The 24,512-nt window shown below is 44.8% G+C and overlaps 1 pseudogene; it reads right to left on the reverse strand.

The window, feature by feature from the left end:
- Positions 1-11,065: 11,065 nt before the first annotated feature.
- LOC142251862 (uncharacterized) lies at positions 11,066-18,908 on the reverse strand (annotated as a pseudogene).
- Between the last annotated feature and the right edge of the window lie 5,604 nt (positions 18,909-24,512).

Below are 24,512 nucleotides of genomic sequence, written 5' to 3' on the forward strand. Positions count from 1 at the left end.
TCTTAGTTACTAACCCGGGCAACGCTGGGTAATACAGCTAGTCTAATATATATAGCTGTATGTGTGTATGTCCACTAAAGGAATCCGCACCGTCGCATTTACAATCACAAAATTTTGTACAGACACCCCATGTGATTCAGGGAACGTTATAGACTATGTTTTGACAGGAAAATTTAACCCCGCGCTTTACAGTTACTCTCCAAAAATCCTGCCTCCATTAAAGTCAATGGAGCTGCGAGCTATTAGGTTCGTAATAGGAGCTGTAATTGGTTGCTATAGGAATAAAATAACTTGTTAGTATAAGAAGCTTATGTATGAGGTAATAAGATGTCGCTGGGGAGATGGATAGAGAGAGAGAGAAAGAGACAGAGAGAAACAGACAGTCAAAGAGACAGACAGAGGCAGACAGACACAGACAGACAGGGAAAGAGACAGGGAAAGAGACAAAGACAGACGAGTAAAGAGACAGATGGGGAAAAAGACATACGGGAAAAAAGACAAATGGGGAAAGAGACAGATGGGAAAACAGACAGAAAGGGTAAAAGACAGATGGGGAAGAGACAGACGGTGAAAGAGACAGACAAGGAAAGAGACAGAGACAAGTAAAGAGACAGGGAAAGAGACAGAGACAAGTAAAGAGACATGGAAAGAAACAGAGACAGATGGGGAAAGAGACATACGGGGATAGAGACATACAAGGTAGAGACAGACGTGGAAAGAGATCGACGTGGAAAGAGACAGACCTGGAATGAGACAGACCTGGAAATAGACAGACCTGATAAGAGACAGACTTGGAAAGAGACAGATGGGGAAAGAGACAGACCTGGAACGAGACAGACCTGGAATGAGACAGACCTGGAACGAGACAGATGGGGAAAGAAACAGACGTGGAAAGAGACAGACCTGGAATGAGATAGACCTTGAATGAGACAGACCTGGAACGAGACAAACCTGGAACGAGACAGATGGGGAAAGAGACAGATGGGGAAAAAGACAGACAGGGAATGAGACAGACCTGGAACGAGACAGATATGGAATGAGACAGACAGAGAAAGAGACAGACTGGGAAAGAGACAGAAGGGTAAAGAGACAGACAGGGAAAGAGACAGACTTGGAATGAGACAGACCTGGAACGAGACAGATGGGGAAAGAGACTACCAGACAGATAGAGAGAGACAGTCACAGACAAACACAGAGATAGAGACAGACACAGAGATAGAGAGAGACGGACACAGAGATAGAGAGAAACAGACAGAGAGACTGATACAGAGACAGACAGAGAGACTGATACAGACACACAGAGACAGACAGACAAAGACAGACAGACAGACAGAGACTGGGAGAGAGAGAGACAGTTACTATCCCGGGCAACGTCGGGTACTACAGCTAATATATATATATATATATATATATATATATGTTATTCTTTATCTTTTTTGACTACATGTGTTAAGTTGTGATATCTATGTGTAACTGGTCCGTAACCTCAACTAATTTGGGAGAATCAGGTTATGCACTTTTATAATGCTTACTGATGTACTGTACTCGGGTCTTATGATTCTTCAATGTTTTCATTGATTCAATAAGCACAGCTGACAGCCGAGGAAGTGGCAGGAAGGCAGTGCTGACATCGATGTGTGGCAAAGTCACTGCCCAGCTTCTCATTTCATTGTCTTGTTGGCCAGCCAATGGAAAATCTGGTCATTAGACCATTTACTGTGTATGGTACCATCCTTAAACCTACCTCTGACAGTCTTTTGCTGATCATTATTTTTGGTGCACTGGTTGTGATATAACTTAGCTTTTCTTCACTACCTTTCATGTCTGCATCTTGGACTGTAACATGTTGCTCACACTGGGCTAATTTACCCTTCTCCTAACTTCAGAATACTGTATGTCTCAGATCACCTACTTTTGACCTTGCTTATTATTGTTTGTTATATGTTTATGTCTTCCAGTTTTGTTCTTGTTGACTTCTTTCTGGTTTTGACCAGGCTTCATCACAAATTTACTGCCAACTCACTCCACCAGCCAGTAGATACTCTGAAGACGCAACCTAGAGGGCATATTCTTTAATAGGGGGTAAAGGGTGAATAATAAAGTGTTTCTTGAAACCAATGTGTTCCATAGTGCATAGACTTTTTATTGAAGTTATCAGATCTCCACCAAAGCCTATGTAACTGTATTAGAGTGATATATAGTGTTTAAAAAAAAATAGAATTATCATTTTTCTTTATTTCCCGTGTCTCAATTCTGCTTTTCTCCAAAATTTCTGTTACAATCTCAATAATTAAAAGTGGTCACATTACTGAAAGGGGTAATCCACTTTCTAATTAATTGTATAAATGTGCATGAAAGAGCTAATTATTCTGTATACTTTTAGCAGATCTAATTATCTAATTTGTAAAATATTGCCCTTCATTGACTCCAGCCTGGAATATGCCACGATTAAGAGGCACGTGAGAGATATACTATGTCCCACTGCAAGCTCTATCACTTTGCTTGCCTTCGTTCTCCATAACTACAATGAATTTTATATGAGATCTGATAAATGTTGATCTTCAACCCTTAAACAGAAGCCATTTACTCAACTCATAGACATGATGCCATAGCGCCCATACTCAACAACCTACACTCCTTGACAGAAGTTCTGTCGCTTACACATGTTATGTAAATAAAAGCTTATTTTAAATTCATCCATTGGTTTTATAAATTACTCTTTTGAAAGCTGAAACTCTCCCAAACTTGGTTTAGATAATGAAAATAAAGTTGCTGCAAAGCTGAAATATTGATCATTTAATGAACACAGAAAGGTCAGATTTTGGCAAGACAAAAGTTTTGTCGCCCACAGAAAGTAATGTGAAATTCAAACAAATAATTCACTTCTAATACAAAGATATGTTACATAACATTGGTGAATGAAGTTGTGGTGCTATTAGAGCCATATTTAATATTTTGGGTGACTTCCATGAGCTTGAAGGACTGCATCCATGCGGTTCAACAATGATTCATACAATTTATTGTTGAAGTCATCAGGAATAGCAAAGAATGCAGTCTTACATGCCTCCCAGAGTTCATCTAGATTCTTTGGTTTTGTCTTCCAAGCTTCCTCTTTCATCCTACCCCAAACATGACAATCATGTTCATGTCTGGTGACTGGGCTGGCCAGTCCTTGAGCACCTTAATCTTCTTTGCCAGGAGGAACTTTGTTGTAAAGATGGATGTATGAGATAGAGCACCATCCTGCTGCAGAATGTAACCCCTTTTATGATTGGGAAAGTAAAAGGTAGCTAATACTTCTTGATATTTTAGGCTATTGATATTGCCTTCTACCTTGCAAATGTTTCGCACACCCCATACTGAATATAACCCCAGACCATGATCTTTCCACCACCAAACTTAACTGTTTTCTGGGTGTATGTTGGATCCATACGGGCTCCAGTAGGTCTCCTGCAGTATTTGCGTCGGCTATTCAACTGAAGATTCATCAGAGAAATCCACCTTCTGCCACTTTTTCAACATCCATGTGTTTAGCAGGCTGTGGGACTTGGCAAATGCCACACGGTTTTTTAATTACCTTTTGTTTAGTGCTGGCTTCTGGGTACTGATTTGACCATGGAGGCCATTTCTAGGCAGAATCCTACAAACTGTTCTAGTTAACAAAGGGACTTGAGGTGACCAGGCCTGTTGGAGCTCTGCTGCAGTGGAAGATAGGATGGCTTTGGATTTTCTAACCAACAAACGTTCCTCCTGAGCAGTTGTCTTGCGGGGGTCTGCCGGACCTAGGCTTGTCAAAAACATCTCCATTCTCTTCAAATCTTTTTTTTAATTCTTTGTACTTGATGCTGAGACACATTAAAGGTGCCAGACACCTCTGCAGTGGATCTGGTCTTCAGCCTCTTGATAATCAAGGCTTTGGTCGCTTTTGGCATATTGTCAGAGGGCAAGTTGCAGTTCAAGTGAAGGTCTGGGTGCTGGGTTTCTTTTTATACATACCCACTAATTAACCAATCATATAGTAAGGACAGGTGAGGATGTAAACTAGGATTGGGTGCATTATATGACAAGGCAAAAAAACTTTTGTGTTGCCCAAATCTGACCTTTCTGTGTTCATTAAATTATCAATATTTCAGCTTTGCAGCAACTTTATTTTCATAACCTAAACCAAGTTTGGGAGGGTTTCAGCTTTCAAAAGAGTAATTTATAAAACCAATGGATTAATTTATAGTCAGGTTATAAGATTTAATTTTCATAACATGGATAAGTAACAGATCTTCTGTCAGGGAGTCTACTTCATAACTAAATAATTGAATGTTCATCCAGTCAGAATTAATTTCTTCCGTGGTTAGAGTTAATATAAAGTGCAATGCATAAGAATATTGAGAGTTGGTGAATGGCAGCAACCTATGGAAAGCAGGATGATTTTAATTATACTTGTACCCAAATGGATAGGGATGAGCCAACCTCAACAGTAAATTTTGGAGTTTGTACTGGGCACCTAGTGTTCGATGCTAAAATCTGAACATTGACTTCTTACGGAAGTCAGTGGTCACGTTCGGAGTTCGGATGCTGAGTTTGTTGAAAGGCTGTAGCACAGCCACTCAACAAACTTTTCACCTGTGGGCACTTCCGCAGCCATCACAATCATGCCGAGTATTGGCATGGCTGTGATTTGCTGGCGTTCCTTATGACCCAGCCTTTATAACTGCCGGATCATGGGTGAGGCTGTCATTCTTCTCTGACTAGCATAGGCACAGGACGCTGCTTGAGTGAGGGACATTGTTAGGGTTCTCTTAGATGTCCATGCAACATGGTCCATCCACAGACCATGCACTGACTGCCTGCGGCTCTTCCTACCAGAGCGTGACAGCTTCATATATTTATACGCTCGGGTCAGGAAATCCCCAGACAGTCTGTTGCATTGCGGTCTGTGAACAGACTGGTCATGGGTTTCCTGTGCTGAGTGTGACAGCCTCATAGAAATACATGAAGCTCTCATGCTCTGATCAGGAGAGCCATGGCCAGTTCCTGAATTTTGGTCTGTGCACGGACCATGTTGCATGGATGTCTGAAAGAGCCCTAACACTATCCCTCACTCAAGCTGCATCCTGTTCCTATGAAAAAAAACTGTGAAATAATGGGAGAATATAGTCTTGTCAGATGAGACCAAAATTGAACTCTTTGTATGTCATAGTACACATCATGTTTGGAGGCCAAAAGGCACTGCACATCAAGGCAAAAGCACCATACCAACAGGAAAGTCTGGAGATGGAAATATGGTGTGGGGCTGTTTTTCAGCATACGACACTAACTTCATATAATGGAAGGAAGGACGAATAGACAATAAAAATCTGCTGCCATCTACAGGATGATGAATATGAAATGAGAATGTCTTGCTGAAATGTCCAATGATCCCAATCACACAGCAAAGAAACTCTCAGTTGGTTTCAGAGAACGAAAATAAAGCTGATAGAATGGCCGAGCTGATCACCAGATCTGAATCCAATAGACAATTTATGGAAGGAGCTAAAACTCAGAGTTCATAGAACGAGCCCATAGGATCCTCAGGATGTGAAGAGTGTTTGTGTGCAAGAAGGGACCAAAATCACATCTGAGCAATGTATGCAACTAGTTTCTCCATACAGGAGGGGTCTTTAAGCTGTCATCACCAACAACGGCTTTTGTATGAAGTATTAAATTAATTTCAGTAAGTGTCTTCAATACCTTTTCCCTCTGTCATTTTTTATTTCTATACTTAATTTATAGATATCTATAGTTTGATTTCTTTAACTGTGTGAATTTGATAAGTTATTACTGACATCTCAAGAGAAATTCATATCAGTAGGAAATCAGTAGAAATATATTTACTTTAAAAATTGGTGACGTGTTCAATACTTATTTCACCTTCTGCATACAACGCCATTATATATCACAGTGCTTTATAAGCATTATTATCATTGTGTCTGCAATACAAATTCCCAATTAGTATGTCTTTTGAGGATGGGAAGAAACCTATGCAAACAGAGGGAGAATATACAATTTTATTGCAGATGTTGTCCTTGGTTGAACTTGAATCCTGGAGCTCAGTGCTGCAAGCAACAGTGTTAACCACTGAGTCACCATCCTGAGTTATGTGCTGTTTTATATATTAGGGTCTTTAAATGTGTCAGAGTGGTGCAACCAGTGTTGGGGGTTAGACAATTGTCCAAGGTCCCAATGCTAAAGTGGGTTACCTGGAAGACCATACAAATCTGCAGTAGAGATGAGCCACCCCCCTAGAGTTCGAGTTCGGTTCGTCGAACGTTCGACGAACCGTTGGATGAACCACTCGAACCCCATTGAAAAGAATGGGAGGCAAACACAAACACATAAAAACACATTATACATGTACACATACAGTTAATAAACATTGCCATAACACTTACAGGTCCCCGCGACGCGTCCTGCACTCTGTCTCCCGCCGCTTTTCCTTCCGATAATCGCGGCGTTCTCCCGGTAACCAGCACTGACGATAAGACCTATCGTGACGTCAAAATAGCATGTGACCAGTCACTCGTCTATTATCTCATTGGCTACAGACAGGTCACATGGCTAGACGTCATGCTAGGTCCTGTCAGTGCATCTCTCCGGTACGCGATGATCATTCCAGCATCTCCGTGTACCAGCAAAATGCTCTGGCACATGGTCGACTCCCTGTTCCTGCATGTGTGCGCTCTTTACAGAGTCAGTCCACATGCAGGAACTAGCTGTCACAGCCGTCAAATAGCGGCACCGGGAATCACGTGATCGGAGCACCGTTGCTATGGTAACCCACCTGTCAGCGGTGATGTTACCGCTTACAGCACGCAGCTTCTGCTCACTCACTAAGTGAATAGACTGCACGGAAACAGCAGCGTTCTTCCTCCCATGCTGTGCTGTCTGATGTAGCAGAGCTGCATGGGTTGAAGGAGAAAGAAGACAGAAGACCAGGATCGTGGAGGGATGAGAGGGAGTAATAAACATGGAGTCTCTAAGTGTGTCTGTGTATTTATTTCTATTAAAGTATTTTTTCTCTGTGTGGTGTCTTTTTTTAACCCTTTATTGGAGATTCTTAATGGCCGGGTCAAACTTGCCTGACATTAAGAATCTATGGCTTAATACTAGCTAGAAAAACAAAGCTAGCATTGACTCATTATTACCCAGCAAGCCACCCGGCTTCAGGGCTGCTGGAAGAGTTGGATACAGCGCCAGATTATGGCGCTTCTATGACAGCGCCATTTTCTGGGGCGGATGCGGACTGCAATTCGCAGCAGAGGGGCCCAGAAATCTCAGGCTAACCTGTGCTGCGGATTCCAACCCCAGCTGCCTAGTTGTACCTGGCTGGACACAAAAATGGGGCGAAGCCCACGTCGTTTTTTTTTTTAATTATTTCATGAAATTCATGAAATAATTAAAAAAAGGCCTTCCCTATATTTTTAGTTCCTAGCCGGGTACAAATAGGCAGCTGGGGGTTGGGGGCAGCCGTACCTGCCTGCTGTACCTGGCTAGCATACAAAAATATGGCGAAGCTCACGTCATTTTTTTTTACGTTTTTTGGCAAAAAAAATAAAAAATGCTTCCCTGGATTCTCCATTGCCAGTGAAGTTAACACCAAGCAGTGGGGGTTAGCAGCCAGTAGCTGCTTGGATTACCCTTAGCTAGCAATACAAAAAATGCAGCGGGAGCCCATATAATTTTTTTTAATTATTTATTTAAATAACTAAAAAAAATGGGCTTCCCTGTATTTTGACTGCCTGACATGACAGTGCTGTAAAAATAAATCTTTAAAAAATTAATGGGGTCCCCCCATTGTTGATAGCCAGCTAGGGTAAAGCAGGCGGCTGTAGCCTGAAAACCACAGCTGGCAGATTTACCATGGTTGGTGATCCAATGTGGAGGTTGTCCCCGGTAACACCACAACCAAGACATAACATGGGTGTTCTGTCACTGGGACCGGGCTAGGGTAGGAGCTGGGGTAGCCATCACGAGGTATGGGACCTCATGCCCACTAGTCAGGAACCCAGGAAGCAGGGCTTCAACAAGGGGAAGTTAGGAGCCATCAGACACACAATAGGCAGTCAGCACCGGACAGTGTCTGTGTGAGGTCGCACTAGGGAGGAGCCATGGCCTGTGATCTGGAGCTGGAGTCTCGACCCGGGTTCTTAGGAAAAGAAGGGGAATCTAGGGTTCACAGGGAGTGCAGCAGGCACATGCGACCCGTTCCACGGCTCAGGAGCTGGGGTAGAAGGAGACCACAGAAAGAAGACTGACAGAATGACCTTCAAAGTATCCGGGATCGGCTGGAGCCCATCAAAGCGGGGATCGGCACCTTCAACGGCTGCATATATGAGCAGTGAGTAAAGAGATCTTTAACTGCACCGCTTGTGTCGTCCCGTTACTGCCGGTGCCCACACCATCATGCCCCCGGCGCTATCAGCACCTGAGAGACTAAGGGGTACTTTGCACGCTGCGACATCGCAAGCCGATGCTGCGATGCCGAGCGCAATAGTCCCTGCCCTCGTCACAGCTGCGATATCCTTGTGATAGCTGCCGTAGCGAACATTATCGCTAAGGCAGCTTCACATGGACTCACCCACCCTGCGACGTCGCTCTGGCCGGCGACTCGCCTCCTTATTAAGGGGGCGGGTCATGCGGCGTCACTGCGACGTCACACGGCAGGCGGCTAATAGGAGCGGAGGGGCGAAGATGAGCGGGATGTAAACATCCCGCCCACCTCCTTCCTTCCGCATATCCTACAGAAGCCACGGTGATGCCGGTAGGAGATGTTCCTCGCTCCTGCGACTTCACACACAGAGATGTGTGCTGCTGCAGGAGCGAGGAACAACATCGGACCGTCGCGTCAGCGTAATTATGGATTACGCCGACGCTACACCGATGATACGATTACGACGCTTTTGCGCTCGTTAATCGTATCATCTAGGTTTTACACACTACGATGTTGCATGCAATGCCGGATGTGCGTCACTTTCAATTTGACCCCACCGACATCGCACCTGCGATGTTGCAACGTGCACAGCCGCCCTAAGACTACTACTCCCACCATCCTTCCTGGGGTATAGTTCTGCCTGTGGAGAGCTGAACCACCCAAGCTGCGTCACCATCTGTCCCAGTAGAGAAGCACCCGCAGCGGCGGCTGATATTGGCCACACACCACAGGTGGTGTCACGAACAACTACACCCATCGTGCCCATCCTATAAGCCTTTTACTGACATCCGGGGTCACAAAACCAGGCAAGGCCACCGCGGCGTCTCAGGAGAAGCACCGCGGCCTGGTGACGAGTAACCACCGACCCCCCGGGCGCGTCATGTCCTCTACTGAGTGTTTGGGTGAGTGTACTGTATGTGTTTACTAACATATAGTAAGTGTGACATACAGTATGTGTGTATGTAGTGTGTAACATACAAGTTGTGTGTAGCATGACGTTAGTAAGCAGCATCCACATTTAAAATTTCTGAGGGAGTAAATGAGTTTTTGAAGGTGTAATCATCTCAGCAATCAGCCAATAAACAAAAAAAAATGCTCATTGATTGGGTAATTGGACTTTTTGTGCCAGTACAAGGGTGATCACTCTTGGTAGCACATCGCCTCGTGTAAGCGCAATATGTCCTGCCTTTAAAATGATATAGCATCTTGACAAAATCATCTATTAGTGTTTGTTCTGTGCTGGTCTTCTTCATCAGCCTGTGTAAATAAGCCAGTAAACAAGTATCAAATTACTTTAAAATAGACAATCGACCCTTGTTTAATGACTTGCAGAGAACCAGCTTATGGAAATGCACCCTAAGGCTATGTGCGCACATAGCGTTATGTTCCTGCAGAAATTTCTGCAGCGATTTGAACAGCACACATGCGCTTCAAATCGCTGCAGAAAGAGTCCGTAATGAAAAAAAAAAAAAGCCGATTTCATGCGCTCTGAGTGCTGCCCCTCCCATAGACAGAGCGGGGACTACATGCAGAGCGCAGGACAGAAGAGACATGTCACTTCTTAGAACGCGCACTTCGGGCAGCAGCCGAAGCGCTGTGCTCTAATACGCCACGTGCGCACGTCTCCTGCATAATCTTCAAAGATTGTGCTGGGGACGCAGGACGCATGCAGTTACACTGCGGTGCAGATCGCAGCGTAATTGCATGCACATACGCAACGTGCCACATAGCCTAAAGGTTTCTTTGTGATTGTAGGAGGCGGACGAGCCCTGCTGTGTAAAGTGTATTGTTATGTAGAGTGCAATGTGTTATGCCTATTGCTAAATGTGTATGTTGATATGTTATGCTGCTAGCTGGGTGTAGGTTAATACAGTGTTAGGTCGACTAATAGGTCCCAACTGTTGCCAGCGATGACCAAATGCGGAGGGAGTCCTGGTCACCCCCCCCGGCTCCTCTCAGCCTTAATAAGATACAGACAAGAGACCAGTATCTGCACATAAGCAAGAGATGTGCGCTCTGAACAACTAATTTATTTTCACACATACAGGGTTTATCAAACTAATTTGGGGCGTAACTATGTCATATGCATATTCATTAGTTTCGATTCGTCACAAGCGTGAATTTTATTTCTCATGAAAAAAGGAAAATAGACTTTATTTTCTCAGCGAGAAGCATGAAATTTCTTTCCCATCAAAGTCTTATCTCTGTCTTTGGGAAGGCATAACATTCTCAGTCCTTGATTCTTTCTCAGTGTCTGAAGCGTAAATAAGTCTGGTTGTGCTCTCTTGCAGGCAGCGAGGATTTTTGTGATTTCTATCCAACTAAAGTTAACTCTTTCCTCACAATCCCCCCTTTGGCGTGTGTGATGGGACTGGGTTCTAACGAGAAGCCGGAATTGCAGGCTGGTCACCAGATACTATCCAAGCCGTGGGTTGCCTGGGGGTGTGACGTCTATATCCATCCTCCGGGTCTGAGCCTGCATACCCCCTGATAAGAGTCACATCATAAGACGCCAAAGTGATTCTAGAGAAAAGAGCAGAGAAACAAAAGCATATTAGTGATTTCATATTGGTGCTGAATAATCACTGTATTTGCATCTCTTCAAGCAGCGGGAAAACAGGCCATTAGCAACTTAAACACTACATAGGCAACTAATAGACAGAGTAGTATTAGGAACACTGATTGCAGTATCCCCATTAACCATCGTCCTATTCCCTTAAACCAATTTGCAGGGTTGAACATTGAGAAGGTATTGCTCCACCAAGCATCTGAGCTCCTGAGTACCTCCTCATCATGTTTTTTTCTTAACTTTTGTATCTCAGTTAGACTGGCTTGGGCTTTTAAGGTTCCCTTTGGATCTATATAGTGACAACAGCTGGGACCTATTATCTGGCACATCCCCCCTTGGGCCGCTGTGAGGTAATCCAGTACCAGAGTATGTTGGTTGGTTACAATGATTAATTGTCTCTGTATGGCAATGGTACTATTTGCTGCTTGGAGAACCTCAAAAATTTGATCATCAAGATAGTCGGTACTTTCTACCAACTTAACATACATCTGCATTACCATAGGGTAGAGAAAAAGGGTACTGAAAAATTTGTTGACATGGCTCATTTGAACCACATGGGGTCGGCCACTAGGCCTGTCTTTGTTATCTGCCACTCGCTTTACCAGTAGGTGGAGAGGCATTTTTCCTGCCGGTATATCATTAGTATTGATAATGAAGGTGGCAGGAGTCAAGTGGGCTAGGGTGCAGGTGCCATTTACCCCTACTGGTAGCCATTTATAGGCATTGTAACTAGAGATGAGCGAACCGGTCGCGGTTCGGCTCGAGGTCGGTTCGCTGAACGGGGGTCCCGTTCGAGTTCGGTTCGTCGAACGTTCGACGAACCAAACTCGAACCTATAGGCTATAATGGGAGGCAATCACAAACACATAAAAATGCATTATAAATGTACACAAACAGTTAATAAACATTGCCATAACACTTACCGGTCCTCGCGATCCCTTCTGCACTCTGTCTCCTGCCGCTATTCCATCCGATGATCGCTGAATCCTCCCGGTGACCTGCACTGCCAGCAGAGATGCAGGACCTATCGTGACGTCAAAATAGCCATGTGACCAGTCACGTGGCTATTATCTCATTGGCTACAGACTGGTCACATGACTATGACGCGTCATGTAGGACCTGCGAGTGCATCTCTCCGGTACACGGTGCACATATGTGTATCGCCGTGTACCGGCGACATGCTCTAGCACATGGTCGACTCCCCGTTCCGTTAGGGACCGGCTGACACAGCCGGTCATTAACGGAGATCACCGTTGCCATAGCAACGCAGTTAGCGGTGACGTCACCGCTAACCGCGGCTCCGAGAGCACCGTTGCTATGGTAACGCGTCTGTCAGCGTTACCGCTGTTACCGCTGACAGCCAGCACTGATCACTCACGGAGTGAAGGCTGCACGCTGCTTCCCGATTGTAATGAGGATTGTAGTGAGGATGAGGTTCCCCAGCCCCAAGTGATGAGCTGGTGAACCTCATCCTCACTACAATCGTCACTACTACTACACTAGTGAGGATTGTAGTGAGGATGAGGTTCCCCAGCTCATCAAGTGATGAGCTGGGGAACCTCATCCTCACTACAATCGTCACTACTACTACACTAGAAAGAAAGAAGACAGAAGAGCAGGATCGTGGAGGGCTGACAGGGGGTAATAAAGATGGAGTCTCTAATGTGTCTGTGTATTTATTTCTATTAAAGTAATTTTTCTCTGTGTGGTGTTTTTTTTAACCCTTTATTGGAGATTCTTAATGGCCGGGTCAAACGTGCCTGACATTAAGAATCTCTGGCTTAATACTGGCTAGTAAAACAAAGCCAGTATTAACTCATGATTACCCAACAAGCCACCCGGCTCCAGGGCTGTTGGAAGAGTTGGCTACAACGCCAGATGATGGCGCTTCTATGAGAGCGCCATTTTCTGGGACGGCTGCGGACTGAAATCTGCAGCAGAGGCGCCCAGAAACCTAGGGCTAACCTGTGCTGCGGATTCCAATCCCCAGCTGCCTAGTTGTACCCGGCTGGACACAAAAATGGGGCGAAGCCCACGTCATTTGTTTTTTAATTATTTCATGAAATAAGTGAAATAATTAAAAAAAAACGGGCTTCCCTATATTTTTATTTCCCAGCCGGGTACAAATAGGCAACTGGGGGTTGGAGGCAGCCCGTGGCTGCCTGCTGTACCTGGCTAGCATACAAAAATATGGCGAAGCCCACGTCATTTTTTTGGTGGGCAAAAAAATTCTGCATACAGTCCTGGATGGAGTATGCTGAGCCTTGTAGTTCTGCAGCTGCTGTCTGCTCTTCTCCATACAGACAGACAGCAGCTGCAGAACTACAAGGCTCAGCATACTCCATCCAGGACTGTATGCAGAAGTTTTTTGCCCCCTGAAAAAATTATGTGGGCTTCGCCATATTTTTGTATACTAGCCAGGTACAGCAGGCAGGTACGGCTGCCCCCAACCCCCAGTTGCCTATTTGTACCCAGCTGGGAACCAAAAATAAAGGGAAGCCCTTTTTTTATTATTTCATGAATTTCATGAAATAATTAGAAAACAAATGACGTAGGCTTCGCCCCATTTTTGTGTCCAGCCAGGTACAACTAGGCAGCTGGGGATTGGAATCAGCAGCACAGGTTGGCCTGAGATTTCTGGGCCCCACTGCTGAGAATTGCAGTCTGCAGCCGCCTCAGAAAATGGCATTTTCATAGAAGCGCCATCTTCTGGCGCTGTATCCAACTCTTCCAGCACCTGCCTGCTATACCTGGCTAGCATACAAAAATATGGCGAAGCTCACGTCCTTTTTTTGTAGTTTTTTGGCCAAAAAAATAAAAAATGCTTCCCTGGATTTTCCATTGCCAGTGAAGGTAACACCAAGCAGTGGGGGTTAGCAGCCAGTAGCTGCTTGGATTACCCTTAGCTAGCAATACAAAAAATGCAGCGGGAGCCCATATATATTTTTTTTAATTATTTATTTAAATAACTAAAAATAAAATGGGCTTCCCTGTATTTTGATTGCTGGACATCACAGTGCTGTAAAAATAAATCTTTAAAAAAATGACGTAGCGCTCCACGGTATTTTTGATTCTCAGCGCAGATAAAGCAGACAGCTATGGGTTGCCACCCCCATCTGCCTGCCGTTACCTTGGTTGGCAATCAAAAAACAGGGAAGCCCATTAATTTTTTCTATTTAAAAAATAGTTAAAAAAAATGACGTTGGGTCCCCCCATTTTTGATAGCCAGCTAGGGTAGAGCAGACGGCTGTAGCCTGAAAACCACAGCTGGCAGCTTTACCGTGGTTGGGGATCCAATGTGGAGGTCCCCTCAGGCTCTTTTTTATAATTATTTTAGAAATATTAATAATTACACAATAAAAGTAGGGTCCCCCCCAAATTGGATCACCAGCCAAGGTAAAGCGGACAGCTGTGGTCTGGTATTCTCAGGGTGGGAAGGTCCATAGTTATTGGGCCTTCACAGCCTAAAAATAGCAACCCGCAGGCACCCCAGACGTGGCGCATCCATTAGATGCGCCAATCCTGGCGGCGCTTCACCCCAGCTCATCCCGTGCCCTGGTGCAGTGGCAAACGGGGTAATAAATCGGGTTGATACTAGCTGTAAAGTAACCTGAGATCAAGCCCAGCAGTTTGTGATGTCATGGCGTCTATTAGATACTCAACATCATAAATTGTCAGTACTAACAAAAAAAAAAAAATCGACAAAAGAAATTTATTTGAAAAAACAGTCCCCAAAATATTTCCTCTTTCACGAATTTATTGTAAGAAAAAAAATAAAGGGGTCCCACGACGACTCTGGACCGTCTAGAATATGGGGGGGAGACACTCAGGGAACGTATCCCCCATTTTCTAGGAGTGCGGACCCTTCATGTGAGGAGTGTGGGTGCAATGAATCTGCACTCACTCTTCTCGGGTCCACAGCAGCAGAGTCCATGTCGTAATTGTTGCTACCAAAGCTGCAATGCCCTGCTCATGAGGTAAGGGCATGCCTAATCAGGAGAACTACTGTAGAGGAAGCTCTGCTCACTGGTATATAGGTGCTCAGAGGTAATAATAGATAAAATTAGTGAGTAACCTCGGCACTCTAAATCTCCCAGACTAAGTCAGTAAGTCACAACGGATAGTAATGCAAAATCACTCTTTATTGGTCCGTATTAAGAAAAAAAATTTTTTCATAAGCATATATGTTTTTGTCCAAAACAAGTTACAAATGACGTTTCGGCCTGAGCCTTCGTCAGATTGGACTTATCTGCATGTAATCATGAAAAATGACAATAATCAGTATCACATAAGAGTGAGAGAACAATAACATAAACTCGAACAATGTAGAGGTACAATTGGGATGCAGCAAAAAAATTGCAACACAGCAAGAAATGAAACACATGATACAAATGTCATAATACAGTACAAGGACAATATAGTAATGACAAATATGGGGTCAGAGTAGGCTTAGATAGCTCTGGTACGAAAGAGATGTCAATCATAAAGTAACATGTGCAGTAGGTGTAGAGCTACAGTATGCATGGCAGAGCTAATGGGTAGACCGACCATAGAAAAAAGACGGAGAAAAAGTGGAGAAAAAGTGGAGAAAAAATGGAGAAAAAAATGGAGAAAAAGTGGAGAAAAAGTGGAGAAAAAATGGAGAAAAACTAGAGAAAAAATGGAGAAAAAAATGGAGAAAATGTGGAGAAAAAGTGGAGAAAAAGTTGAGAAAAAGTGGAGAAAAAATGGAGAAAAAAATGGAGAAAAAGTGGAGAAAAAGTGGAGAAAAAGTGGAGAAAGAGTGGAGAAAAAGTGGAGAAAAAAGTGGAGAAAAAAATGGAGAAAAAGTGGAGAAAAAGTTGAGAAAAAGTGGAGAAAAAAATGGAAAAAAAGTGGAGAAAAAGTGGAGAAAAAAATGGAGAAAAAGTGGAGAAAAAGTGGAGAAAAAAATGGAGAAAAAGTGGAGAAAAAGGTGGAGAAAAAAATGGAGAAAAAGTGGAGAAAAAGTGGAGAAAAAGTGGAGAAAAAAATGGAGAAAAAGTGGAGAAAAAATGGAGAAAATGTGGAGAAAAAGTGGAGAAAAAAATGGAGAAAAAGTGGAGAATAAGTGGAGAAAAAGTGGAGAAAAAGTGGAGAAAAAGTGGAGAAAAAAATGGAGAAAAAGTGGAGAAAAAGTGGAGAAAAAGTGGAGAAAAAGTGGAGAAAAAAATGGAGAAAAAGTGGAGAAAAAGTGGAGAAAAAAATGGAGAAAAAGTGGAGAAAAAGTGGAGAAAAAAATGAAGAAAAAGTGGAGAAAAAGTGGAGAAAAAGTGGAGAAAAAGTGGAGGAAAAAGTGGAGAAAAAATGGAGAAAAAGTGGAGAAAAAAGTGGAGAAAAAGTGGAGAAAAAAATGGAGAAAAAGTGGAGAAAAAGTGGAGAAAAAATGAAGAAAAAGTGGAGAAAAAATGGAGAAAAAGTGGAGAAAAAAATGGAGAAAAGGTGGAGAAAAAGTGGAGAAAAATGGAGAAAAAAATGGAGAAAAAGTGGAGAAAAAATGGAGAAAAAAATGGAGAAAAAGTGGAGAAAAAGTGGAGAAAAAGTGGAGAAAAAAATGTAGAAAAAGTGGAGAAAAAGTGGAGAAAAAATGGAGAAAAAGTGGAGCGCCCTTTGGTGCCTTTCATGTGGCACTAAGGGGTGCTTAGCTTTGTATTTAGCCAAAAAAATGAAAAAAAAATGACGTAGGGTTCCCCCTAGTTTTGTAGCCAGCTAGGGTAAAGCAGACGGCTGCAGCCTGCAGACCAAAGCTGGCAACCTCACCTTGGCTGGTAATCCAAAACTGAGGGCACCCCACGCTGTTATTTTAAATTAAATAAATAATTAAAAAAAAAAACACGTAGGGGTCCCCCAAAATTGGATCACCAGCCAAGGTAAAGCAGACAGCTGGGGGCTGATATTCTCAGACTAGGGAGGTCCATGGTTATTGGACTCTCCCCAGCCTAAAAATAGCAGGCCGCAGCCGCCCCAGAAGTGGCGCATCCATTAGATGCGCCAATCCTGGTGCTTCGCCCCAGCTCATCCCGCGCCCTGGTGCGGTGGCAAACGGGGTAATATATGGGGTTAATACCAGATGTGTAATGTCACCTGGCATCAAGCCCTGGGGTTGGTGAGGTCAGGCGTCTATCAGATACCCGACATCACCAACCCAGTCAGTAATAAAAAAAAATAGACGACAAACACATTTTTATTTGAAAAAAACACTCCCCAAAACATTCCCTCTTTAACCAATTTATTAGAAAGAAAAACAAATCCAGGTCTGGTGTAATCCAAGGGGTTGCCATGACGATCCACACTGTCCCAGTCAATGAAGAGCAGGATGTTCCCCATTGGCTGGGAGAGCAGTGCAGTGACCTGAGCTAACATCAATGGGTAAGCCTAGGTCACTGCAGGGGATGACAAGTGCTGCTGTCAGCGAGGTACATTACCTGCGCTGATCTCCAGCACACTGACAGCCTCTGTCACTGAGTTCAATGACCGGCGCCTTCACACCAAGTATTGCGAGAGGCCCGTGACATCACCGCTAGTCAGTCTCGGGTCGGAAGCGAGAGGTGATGTGAGAAGCGGCAGCCATGGAGGACAATGACAGCGCTGAGGTCGGGATGGCGGGACTTCATCACCGCAGGTAAGCCGAGCGGGACCATGTGTGTGTGTGTGTGTGTGTGTGTGTGTGTGTGTGTGTGTGTGTGTATACGTGTGTACGTGTGTACATGCCGCAGGCAGGAGGGGGCGGAGCGAGCTGAGCGGGGAAGTGTGGGCTTCCTGCACGTAACTAGGATAAACATCGGGTTACTAACCAAAGCGCTTTGGTTGGATACCCGATGTTTATCTTGGTTACCAGCTTCTGGCAAGCTGCCAGCGATGGCTCCTGCACACTGTAGATGTAAAAAGCCCTGCTTTTTGCTGCTAGAACCGTTCTCGAACGTATCTATAACTATTGAGCTTTTGCAAAAAGCTCGAGTTCTAGTTCGATTTCGGACAGCCCCCAAAATCACTCGAGCCTAGAACTTGAGAACCTCGAAGCTCGAACCGCGCTCAACTCTAATTGTAACCACAAACCCAGTAGGTCTGCGGCAGGAGATCCCAGATGGCAAAATGTTGTAGTATGAGTCTATGTACTATATCTATAAAGGCCGATATGTTTCTCAGCAAACACCATCCGGGAAGTTGGCCTAGGGGACTACAATACCCTGCGGACTGTTCACCACAGGTTTCTCGGCCAGGCACATACGGGTCTGAATCATTGCACCATAAATTTCTGGGTTTGGAGTAACAAGTATTATTTCTGCCTTCTGGGAACAATGAATTGTATACCCACCCATGGTCATGCAGATGTCTTTCTAACAGCAAGGGTTTAAATGCATCTGTACTGTCAGAGGTTCGCCCAAAACTTATTTTAATTCCTTCCATTGTAATATTGTCCATAATAGGTGTTTTTGTGTAATTACGGGGTACCCAGCTGTTTCCTTCAAATGCTAAGTATTGCTGGGTTCCGGGAAGGCCGGTAGTAAGGTTGCCTTGCCACCAGGGAAAATCTACCCATCCAACTATTGGTATGGGCACACTAGTGTTCCACAGTTTTTGGTTCTTTGTGTCATTAACTGATAGTCTATTGTAACAGCCTCCTCATTGGAATACTTTGTTTATTAGGACTGGTATAGCTAAGTAAGGCATGGAGGAGGCTGTCATAGGTGCGTGTGTAGATATTCAGCAGTCTGTGATTTCAAGTTTCTCAGCTAACACTTCATGGTGGGTCTCAAATGAATTCTGCCGTGGTATAGAAGGCCCCAAAAAGAAAGTACACATAGAAATACTTATCAGCAGTATTAGGCCTTCTTTCAGTGGCTGACATGGACCCATGTCGATCTCCCCTCTAGTTTGACAGAGGTTGGAGTGGTCAGCTGGACAGTCAAAGGTCCTTCGAATCGTGGCTCAAGGGTCTTCCTCACGTGCTTCTTCAGATAGACCCGGTCACCAGGCTTTAGGGAGTGGGTTCCTGGAATAGCATCAGGATCGGGTAGAGAAGAATAGACCCTTTGGTGGGTTTCAGTTAGTCTCTTCTGCAGGGAAACAACAGAAGACATTAGGCTATCACATTGCAGGTGTAACTCCTGCGGGAAGTAGCATCCTAATCTGGGTGCACTACCAAAGAGTATTTCAAAAGGTGAGAGCCTGTGCTTTCCCTGCGGGGTGGTCCTTATGGAGTAAAGAGCTATGGGGAGACATTCTGTCCATGGTCTACCAGTCTCCTCCACTGCCTTGGCTAGTTTGAGCTTTAGCGTTCCATTTAACCTTTACACTTTCCCTGATGACTGTGAGTGGTAAGGCTGACTGAATGCCTAACAGGGAGCAGGTATTCTGGAAAACTTGTCCAGTGAAATGGGTACCTCGGTCTGACTCTATGACTTCGGGGAGTCCAAACCGAGGTACCAGCTCACAGGCCAATTTTTTTGCTGTGATCTTGGCCGTGGCTGAGCTGACAGGGTAGGCCTCGGGCCATCCTGGGAAGAGGTCTACCCAGACAAATACAAATTCATAAATGCCATGTTTTGGCAGTTGGATATAGTCTATTTGTACTCTTTCAAATGGAGCAAATGTCTTTGGCATGTGTCTTTGCGGGTTTTTGTTAGCTGGCCTGGATTATGCTGTTGACAGATGTGACAAGCTTTTATTCTCTGGGAGGCCTATTGTCTGAACCCGGGGGCTACCCAATGAGGTTGCATCTGGTTCATGATTGAATTTGCGCTACCATGCGTAGGGTAGTGGAGTATTTGGAAAATGGCAGGGAACCAACTGCGTGACAGGACGGAAAGTCCGTTTAGGCGCCAAATCCCCTCCACCTTTTGTGCCCCCTTGGGCCGCCATCCGGCCTTTTCTTCCTCAGAGGCGTTTTCCTGTGTCTCAGAGAGGTTCTGCATCTTTTCCTCCGTCGTTGACACTGTTTCCGTCTCCTTCAAAGTGAGTAAGGCTGCTTGTTTTGCTGCTTGGTCGGCCAAGTGTTTTCCCCTAGCCTCGGGTGTTTGGGCCTTGGTGTGGGCAGCAACCTTTATGATTGCCAACTGCTTTGGTTTCAAGGCTACTTCCATTAGTCTTTTCACCGAGGCTCCATGCCTGATAGGATTTCCTGTTGCTGTGAGAAATCCTCTAGCTTGCCAGATAGTTCCAAAATCGTGCACAATGCTGTGTGCATAGGCTGAGTCCATGTAGATGTTCGCTGTTCGTTCGTCCAGAAACTCAATAGCCCAGATAAGGGCACGAAGTTCTGCTTCTTGGGCAGATATGTGTGGAGGTAGTGGTTGTTTGGTTATGACATCATGTAAAGTCACTACCGCAAATCCAGTATGTAATTTGCCTGCTTCGTCGGCATATCTACTACCATCCACAAAAAGTTCAAAGTCTGGATTTGTAAGTGTTGTTGTTTGAATATTGTGCAGGGGCTTCGCTTCATGTTGAATGAGTTCCTGACAATCATGGTCAAATGGTGCGCTGGTACGTTTGTCACTCTCTTCCTCTGTCCCCCCTTCTAAACTGGTGAAGATCAGCAGATCAGCAAGGTTAAGACTGGTTACTCGAGCAAATGAGATGTTTGGGGGTAGCAACAGTGCAAATTGAAGTCTGACTTGTCTTGCCAGGGAGAGGTGTTTCAGCTGCACTTGATTAAGAACAACATAGATATCATGGCTGGTAAGGATGGTGGTCGGGAAATCGAGTGAGATTTCAGATGCTTTCTGCAGTATGTTTGAGACTGCTGTGACAGCACAGACACAGGTTGGTGCTGCTTTGGTAATGTTGTCGAGTTGAGAGGAGTAGTACCCGATTATGTGATGTTTTTCTGTCTTCTGGGTGAGTACTCCCACGGAAAATCCTTGAAGTTTTGCTACGAACAAGTAAAAGGTGAGATCATAGTTTGGTAGTGCCAGAGCCGGAGCATCAATCACTAGTTCCTTAAGTCTCTGGAAGCTTTGTCGAGCTTCTTCTATAAGGAAGAAAGGAACATTCTTCATGCAGTCATACAATGGTTGCATGATTAGTGACGCATTAGGAATCCACTGTCTGCAGAATGATATTAGTCCTAAAAATCCTCTGAGTTTCTTGAGGTTCCTAGGGACGTTTGCCTTCCTGATGACTTCTTGTCTGTTTGGGCTGAGTTGTTTTTGTCCTGCAGAGAGACAATGACCTGGGAAAGTGACCCTTGTCTTGCAGAATTGCATCTTGTCCTTGCTTGCTTTGCATCCTGATTCTGCTAGGAAGATTAGAAGACTTATTGAAGCCGTTTTACATTCTTCTTCGCTTGAACAGCAAAGTAGTAGGTCATCCACGTACTGGAGAAGAACACAGCGGTCAGGAGGCTGCGAGCCTTGAAGGACACTACTCATTGCCTGAGTATACAGTGTAGGGGAATGCTGCATCCCTTGTGGCAGCCTTGTCCACGTGTATTGATTTTGTTTGTGCATGAATGCAAAAAGATCTTAACATGCTGGATCTAGTGGTACCGAGAAAAAAACATTAGCAAGGTCTATGACCGTGTAATGGGAAGATGTAGCCGGTAGAGATGAGCGAACCGGTCCCGGTTCGGCTCGAGGTCGGCTCGCCGAACGGGGGTCCCGTTCGAGTTCGGTTCGTCGAACGTTCGACGAACCGAACTCGAACGTATAGGCTATAATGGGAGGCAATCACAAACACATAAAAATGCATGATAAATGTACACAAACAGTTAATAAACATTGCCATAACACTTACCGGTCCTCGCGATCCCTTCTGCACTCTGTCTCCTGCCGCTATTCCATCCGATGATCGCTGAATCCTCCCGGTGACCTGCACTGCCAGCAGAGATGCAGGACCTATCGTGACGTCAAAATAGCCATGTGACCAGTCACGTGGCTATTATCTCATTGGCTACAGACTGGTCACATGACTATGACACGTCATGTAGGACCTGCGAGTGCATCTCTCCGGTACACGGTGCACATATGTGTATCGCCGTGTACCGGCGACATGCTCTAGCACACGGTCGACTCCCCGTTCCGTTAGGGACCGGCTGACACAGCCGGTCATTAACGGAGATCACCGTTGCCATAGCAACGCAGTTAGCGGTGACGTCACCGCTAACCGCGGCTCCGAGAGCACCGTTGCTATGGTAACGCGTCTGTCAGCGTTACCGCTAGCAGCCAGCACTGATCACTCACGGAGTGAAGGCTGCACGCTGCTTCCCGATTGTAGTGATGATTGTAGTGAGGATGGAGGTTCCCCAGCCCCAAGTGATGAGCTGGTGAATCTCATCCTCACTACAATCGTCACTACTACTACACTAGAAAAGAAGACAGAAGAGCAGGATCGTGGAGGGCTGACAGGGGGTAATAAAGATGGAGTCTCTAATGTGTCTGTGTATTTATTTCTATTAAAGTATTTTTTCTCTGTGTGGTGTCTTTTTTTTAACCCTTTATTGGAGATTCTTAATGGCCGGGTCAAACGTGCCTGACATTAAGAATCTCTGGCTTAATACTGGCTAGTAAAACAAAGCCAGTATTAACTCATGATTACCCAACAAGCCACCCGGCTCCAGGGCTGTTGGAAGAGTTGGATACAGCGCCAGATGATGGCGCTTCTATGAGAGCGCCATTTTCTGGGACGGCTGCGGACTGAAATCCGCAGCAGAGGCGCCCAGAAACCTCGGGCTAACCTGTGCTGCGGATTCCAATCCCCAGCTGCCTAGTTGTACTCGGCTGGACACAAAAATGGGGCGAAGCCCACGTCATTTGTTTTTTCATTATTTCATGAAATAAGTGAAATAATTAAAAAAAAACGGGCTTCCCTAGATTTTTGGTTCCCAGCCGGGTACAAATAGGCAACTGGGGGTTGGAGGCAGCCCGTGGCTGCCAGCTGTACCTGGCTAGCATACAAAAATATGGCGAAGCCCACGTCATTTTTTTGGTGGGCAAAAAAATTCTGCATACAGTCCTGGATGGAGTATGCTGGGCCTTGTAGTTCTGCAGCTGCTGTCTGCTCTTCTCCATACAGACAGACAGCAGCTGCAGAACTACAAGGCTCAGCATACTCCATCCAGGACTGTATGCAGAAGTTTTTTGCCCCCTGAAAAAATTATGTGGGCTTCGCCATATTTTTGTATGCTAGCCAGGTACAGCAGGCAGGTACGGCTGCCCCCAACCCCCAGTTGCCTATTTGTACCCGGCTGGGAACCAAAAATAAAGGGAAGCCCTTTTTTTATTATTTCATGAATTTCATGAAATAATTAGAAAACAAATGACGTAGGCTTCGCCCCATTTTTGTGTCCAGCCAGGTACAACTAGGCAGCTGGGGATTGGAATCCGCAACACAGGTTGGCCTGAGCTTTCTGGGCCCCACTGCTGCGAATTGCAGTCTGCAGCCGCCTCAGAAAATGGCATTTTCATAGAAGCGCCATCTTCTGGCACTGTATCCAACTCTTCCAGCACCTGCCTGCTATACCTGGCTAGCATACAAAAATATGGCGAAACTCACGTCCTTTTTTTGTAGTTTTTTGGCAAAAAAAATAAAAAATGCTTCCCTGGATTTTCCATTGCCAGTGAAGGTAACACCAAGCAGTGGGGGTTAGCAGCCAGTAGCTGCTTGGATTACCTTTAGCTAGCAATACAAAAAATGCAGCGGGAGCCCATATTTATTTTTTTTAATTATTTATATAAATAACTAAAAATAAAATGGGCTTCCCTGTATTTTGATTGCTGGACATCACAGTGCTGTAAAAATAAATCTTTAAAAAAATGACGTAGCGCTCCGCGGTATTTTTGATTCTCAGCGCAGATAAAGCAGACAGCTATGGGTTGCCACCCCCATCTGCCTGCCGTTACCTTGGTTGGCAATCAAAATACAGGGAAGCCCATTAATTTTTTCTATTTAAAAAATAGTTAAAAAAAAAATGACGTTGGGTCCCCCCATTTTTGATAGCCAGCTAGGGTAAAGCAGACGGCTGTAGCCTGAAAACCACAGCTGGCAGCTTTACCGTGGTTGGGGATCCAGTGTGGAGGTCCCCTCAGGCTCTTTTTTATAATTATTTTATAAATATTAATAATTACACAAAAAAAGTAGGGTCCCCTCCAAATTGGATCACCAGCCAAGGTAAAGCGGACAGCTGTGGTCTGGTATTCTCAGGGTGGGAAGGTCCATAGTTATTGGGCCTTCACAGCCTAAAAATAGCAGGCCGCAGGCACCCCAGACGTGGCGCATCCTCTAGATGCGCCAATCCTGGTGCTTCACCCCAGCTCATCCCGTGCCCTGGTGCAGTGGCTAACGGGGTAATAAATCGGGTTGATACTAGCTGTAAAGTCACCTGAGATCAAGCCCAGCAGTTTGTGATGTCATGGCGTCTATTAGATACCCAACATCATAAACTGTCAGTACTAACAAAAACAAAAAATCGACAAAAGAAATTTATTTGAAAAAACAGTCCCCAAAACATTTCCTCTTTCA

Source organism: Anomaloglossus baeobatrachus, chromosome 9, assembly GCF_048569485.1.
Source record: "Anomaloglossus baeobatrachus isolate aAnoBae1 chromosome 9, aAnoBae1.hap1, whole genome shotgun sequence".
Taxonomy (NCBI): domain Eukaryota; kingdom Metazoa; phylum Chordata; class Amphibia; order Anura; family Aromobatidae; genus Anomaloglossus; species Anomaloglossus baeobatrachus.